We start from the raw sequence: 6285 nt of genomic DNA, 5'->3' as shown, positions 1-6285 counted from the left end.
TTTTAAGGGGCAAGATATTGCTATGTTGCCCAGCCTGGAGTGCAGTGGCTCTCCACAGACAAGATCATAGCTCTTTACAGCTTCGAACTAATTGCTTTAAGCAATCATCCCACCTCAGCCTCCCGAGTAACTGCACCTTTGTTTTTGAAAGACATTTTTGCTGGGAATACAGTTCTAGGTTAACATTTTTTTTCTCTCAGTACTTTTAAGGAAATCTGAAGACATCCTTATCTTTTTTCCTCAAAATGTACATGTCTTTTTTTATCTGATTGCTTTTAAAATTTTATTACTTGTTTTGAGCAAGTTATGTTGCCTTTGTGTAGTTTTCTTCATGTGTCTTGTGCTTGGGGTTCACTGAGCTTCTTGGATCTGTGAGTTGATCGTTTTCAGGTTTGGAAAGTATTATAACTCTTGAAGGTGTCCAATAGCTCACTGATGCTTTTTCCTTTTTTAAATAAATTTTTTAACTCCTTTTTTCCTCTCTATTTCATCTTGGATAATTTCTATTTCTATGTCTTCAAACTCACTGATCTTTTCTTCTGCTATGTCTAATCTGCCATTAATCTAATCAGCATAATTTTTATCCCAGAAATTATAGCTCTTATCCCTGAAAGTTCAATTTGGGTCTTTTAAAAATAATTTAACTTTTTTTTTTTTTTTTTTTTTTTTTTTGGAGACAGGGTCTTACTCTACAAGCCAGGCTGGAACGTAGCGGTACAATCATGGCTCACTGCAACCTTGACCTCTCAGCCTCAAGCAATCCTCCCACCTCAGCCTCCCAAATAGCTGAGACCACAGGTGCACACTACCAAGCTATGCTTTTTTTATTTTTATTTTTGGAGAGATGGGGTCTCACCATGTTGCCCAGGCTGGTCTTGAACTCCTGGGCTCAAGCGATCTTCCCTCACTGGCTTCCCAAAGTGCTGGAATTACAGGTGTGAGACACCGTGCCAGGTCACTTCTTGACTTTTGGAAGATACAGCAGTTATATTAATTATTCTAATGTACTCCCTACTAATTCTGATATCTGTTCATTCTGACTAGTGATTTTCCTCATTATGGTCATGTTTTCCTGCCTTTGTGTAGGCCTGCTAATCTTTGATTGGATGTCAGATATGGTTAATTTTACCTTTGTGGATATTCAATATTTTTGTATTTCTGTATACCTTGAGTTTTATTCTGGGACACAGTATACTTAGAAATTACTTGACCTTTGCAGGTTTGTTTTTATCCTTTGTTTGTTGGGTACAGGGCAGTACTCAGTCTAGGGTTAATTATTCCCATACTACTGAGGCAAACCTTCTTGAGTTCTCCACCCATGCCCCGTAAATTATAAGGTTTTTCATTGTGGCTAGTGGGAATGCACTGTTTCTGGTCCTGTTTAAACTGCCAAGCATTGTTCCTCCTACACCTCTGATTGTTCTTTTCCCAGCCTTTGGTAGTTACCTGACACACAACATAGTGCTCTGCTGAATACTGCACATCTCTCCATGCAGCTCTCTGCTCTCTGTAACTCGGTCCTAAGAACTCTCAGGGCCCTCAGTTCTTCCTCCTCAACTCAAGGTCTCTCTTGACTTTGCCTCACTTCCTATTTCCTGTGCTATGACTCGGAAACTCAAAGCAGTAAGCTGAGGTAATCATAGAGCTCACTTCACTTGTTCTCTGTCTCTCATGGATCACTGTCCTTCAATCCTGATGTTACTAACTTTAACACTATTGTTTCAGGTTGTTTTTTGTTTCAGGTGGGAGGGTAAATCCAGTCCTTATTACTCCAAATTGGCGAGAAGTGAAAGTCCTAAAACTATTTTTTTAAATTATGCAATAAGATAATTTTTGAAAAATCTCTACAGGGACTAATACGGTCAAATTACTATGCCAGAGGACAGCTTGCATTAGTAAAAGATAGGAGCTGCTGAGATAGATCAAAAAGGTTAGAAAATCTGAGATGGGTCCTTAGGCACCGGCATGAAAAATTTTAGAATGAATGAGAAATAAATTTTTGTTGGTTTTAGTCATTGAGATTTGGGGGATTATTACAATGTCATTCTAACCTATCCTGACTGATAGACTTAATCTGCTATCAATCTGAGGCTCAACTCACCAGAAAAAAATAAGGTTCAATTCACCAGAAAAAATAAACTAAACTTGTCTGCATATAATATAATCTCAAAACAAAAGTTCTTGAAAACACAGCTATAAACATTTGAATCTGTTGACAAAGTTCTCATTCATTCTAAAAGTTCAGTGATTTTTCTGTTCATTACAGTAACTCAGATAACAGAGCAACCATCTCAGACATCATCAGCAAACAAATCAGAGGAGAGGCAAAAATCTAGAGGGTCTCAAATCAGTAATTTAATGCTTCAGTTTAGAAGTGACATGTCATATTTGCCCACAGTTCACAATCCAAAACCAGACAGATGGTCCCACTCAACCATGAGGAAAGTGTAATCCTGCTGTGTCTGGTTCTCTAGGGAGAACCACTATTATATGGCAGATAGCCCTATGACTCACAGCCAAAACATTCTCTATTCTGAAGAGAGGTAACTCCAAAGTCCCATTGCCATCAAATGGCATCAAAAGTGGCATCGAAAGTCCTATTGGCATCAGTGGCATCAAACTCAAAGTCCACTATCTCCTTGTAGTTTCTAAATCAGTAGATGGCATGCCCTAGTCTCCTCTTGATCTGTTAATCAATGAACTAAAAAGTTGTTCATACCCTACACATACAAGATTGAAACAGAGATAGAAAAACTGTAATAAACACTTCTATTCAGAAAGGGAAAGATGGGAGACATAAAATCAGTTAGTGGGCCAAAGCAATTCTCTGCTACGATTTCCTCTGCAATGGGGGTGCACAAATTCCTGATTCAAGCCTGATTCTGTTTCTCAGGAGGTAATCCCCAATGTATTCGTGTCCAGGGCTCTTGATCCTATCATCTAGGAGGTCCCATCTCTTAGTTTTATCCTTCTTGGCCGCATTTGAGGCAGACATTAAGGAATATGTCCTCTTTGGGACCCAAGGAGCTTTCTCACTCTGCTGCTTCCTATAAAAAGTTGGGGGCTCATGGGTCTCAAACAGTCATAAACTTTTAATCCAGGCCCATGGTTCCTTTAACGGTACAATTCTCTCAAAAATTTTGTTTTTTGTTTATATGATTCGAGTCAGCAGTGAGCCCAGAGGCAACCACAATTTTTAAAGTAGGTCTCCCCCAGCTCCTCCCCACACTTAACTGGAGTACCTTGAGACCATCAGGTATTGGTGGAAGTCTGACCCTTTAGTACCTGCTTCCTAAGCCATTTTGTCTCATTGAAAAGACATATTGGTCATTAGTATTTCCCAATTTCTGACATACTAATATTTGGGATGTGAGAATGAGGAATCAAAATTTCTGAAAATTCTCAGGAATTCCTAAATTATACAGAATCATCATTCTGCAGTTTTTATAACATTATACTTAATGTAGTTTTTAATAATTGTGAGTGACCTTAATAAATATGGAATCATTTTTCTGTAGTAGTTATACTGTTTCAGAAATTTTTTGCTAAAAAATTAAAATGTGGTTTATTACTATGAGCCAATATACTGTGACAAGATGATATATTTTAATATCATTATTTCTACCTGATACATTGACAACAGAAATGAAGGAAACAGTAACATAAATGTGAAATAAAAAATCATTTTAAAAACTGGAAGACTACAAATATTTGTTTAAAAGTTATTCAAAAAAGAAAAATTTAAAGCACATAAGGCATTAATTGCCCTACCCAATTGTCTTTATCTTTATTTGGTTACAAATGTTTCAGATATAAAAATTTCTTTTATTTGGCATTGATATTAGTCCAGTTCAAAAACCTCTTACTTTTTTTAATGATGAAAGTATTTTGTCTGCCCTGATTTTGGTCTTGCTGTTGAAATTGATACTGCTTTTGCTAATTTATAGTTTAGATCCATTTCTGATTTCTTTTTAAAATGTTCCATAACATTCATGTCTTCTTTTCTTTGCATTTCTTGTTAAAGTATTTGCAAAGAACAGTAGACTTTGGCAAATACTTAAACACTGAAAGTGCCAAAAAATTGATTTGGTAGTATTTGAAATACGTAACATTTGGATCTCTTGGCAAAGTTAACGCATTACACAGAAGCACAGTCAAAATTGCCAATTCAAGGGCTTATTTTGCTCCTATGTTGTGCTATTTCTTGGAACACCATTGATAGGATTTGTATAAAGTATATTATCTACATAAACCCATGGATATTTATTACATTTACAAGAATGACTAACCCTCAGCAGCAGATGAGGAAAGAACACAAACTTACAATATGGCAATGGCAATCACTGAGTGATTCAATTGTGACCACTTTCCTTCTAAGTGCTTCTGTTCTGGTTCTGGGAAATGTTGACCTTACCCTTGAACTTCACATGTCAGCATTCCCTGCTCTTGCTTTTGGGCGTGACTTCAATGAATTCCTTCAAAGGATAATGGCTCTAAGTTGATTATTAAGCTTTAATTCTAAGAGGAGAGTTACAATACTTTTCTCTGTCTCAACAATTTCTTGACTGATTTGTCTTGAAATTCAGAAAATATATAAATTTCCCAAAATATGCTGTTAGGAGTTCCCATATAGAAACACTATGGGACCTCTCTTTAATTTAGTTAAAAGTTTTAACAATTACTGTAATGGCCATATTCTTTATTTAATTAAGTTTTGTTGCTTAAAGGCCTTCTTTTAATGGTTGGAGGTAAGAAGTTGTTGCCTCTCCAGCCTTGCATATATCTGAATTTCTAGAGTTCCTGTGTTCTCTTTTGTTCTCATTTGCAATCCTACCTTTTCTTATTTCTCAGCTGAGTTAATTTCTTTCTTAAAATACATTGTCAGGCCGGGCGTGGTGGCGCACACCTGCAATCCCAGCACTTTGGGAGGCCCAGGTGGGTGGATCACCTGAGGTCAGGAGTTTGAGACCAGCCTAGCCAACATGGTGAAACCCCATCTCTACTAAAAATACAAAAAAAGCCAAAAAACAAAAATTAGCTGGGTGTGGTGATGGATACCTGTAATCCCAGCTACTCAGGAGGCCGGGGCAGGAGAATCACTTGAACCCAGGAGGCAGAGGTTGCAGTGAGCCGAGATCACACCACTGCACTCCAGCCTGAGCGACAGAGCGAGACTTCATCCAAAAAAAAAATAATAATAATAATCTTGTCAAATGCAGCTAATACAGTAATCAAAACATGCTGTTAACATTCTGTTATCCGAAGTAGTCTTCTGATAGACATACAAGTTTATTAAGAATATTATTTGTCTTCCAAGTATTACAGGAAATAGTTTACCAAATCTTTCACATCAGAATTTGGATCACCTCATGTAGCCACACCATCTGTCACCTAAGCCACTGTAATAGTTAAGTTGGATTTTATTTTTTTCATAGTAGCACTACACTTCCAGGATTCACGACTGTATTGATCAAGATAGGCCAGGTTATGTTGCAGAAACAAAAATTCCCTAACTATAGAGGCTTAAAACAAAAATACTCATTCTCTCTCACACGCCCATCTGAATAAACAGGGAGGCTCTGTTCATAGTAGTCCCTCAGTAACCCAGCTGATGGAGCAGTCACCATCTCAAATATGACAAGGCACCACGACAATGGAAAAAAAATTCTGAAGAGTTTCACATCAACAATTATATGCTCCAAACCAGAAGCCACTTTCACTCACAATGCACTGGCCAGGAACTAGTTACACGGCCACACACACTAGAAATATTTGGTGAATTGTAGGAATGAAAATCACATTAGGTTTTTAAAAATTAATAAATAAAACTGACTTTGAAGAGTTGAAGAAAAAAAATCTAGATGAAAACATCAAGTCTTAGAAGTTTATGCCAGGACAAGAAGCTTTCCACTAATATTGTGGTAAGAGAATTTTCTATTTCTACCTTACAAACTTAAGTATTATTTTACTATTTTTCTATAAAGATTATGTTAATATAATAATGGATATTTTGGCCGGGCGTGGTGGCTCACGCCTGTAATCCTAGCACTTTGGAAGTCCAAGGCAGGTGGATTACCTGAGGTCAGGAGTTCAGGACCAGCCTGGTCAACATGGTGAAACACCATCTCATACAAAAATTAGCCAGGCATGGTGGCAGGCGCCTGTAATCCCAGCTACTCAGGAGGCTGAGGCAGGAGAATTGCTTGAATCCGGGAGGTGGAGGTTGCAGTGAGCCGAGATCGTGCCATTGCACTCCAGCCTGGGCGACAAGAGCGAAACTCTGTC

The sequence above is a fragment of the Mandrillus leucophaeus genome, unplaced genomic scaffold, assembly GCF_000951045.1.
Source record: "Mandrillus leucophaeus isolate KB7577 unplaced genomic scaffold, Mleu.le_1.0 Scaffold2187, whole genome shotgun sequence".
Classification (NCBI taxonomy): Eukaryota; Metazoa; Chordata; class Mammalia; order Primates; family Cercopithecidae; genus Mandrillus; species Mandrillus leucophaeus.
This window is presented reverse-complemented; position numbering follows the sequence as displayed.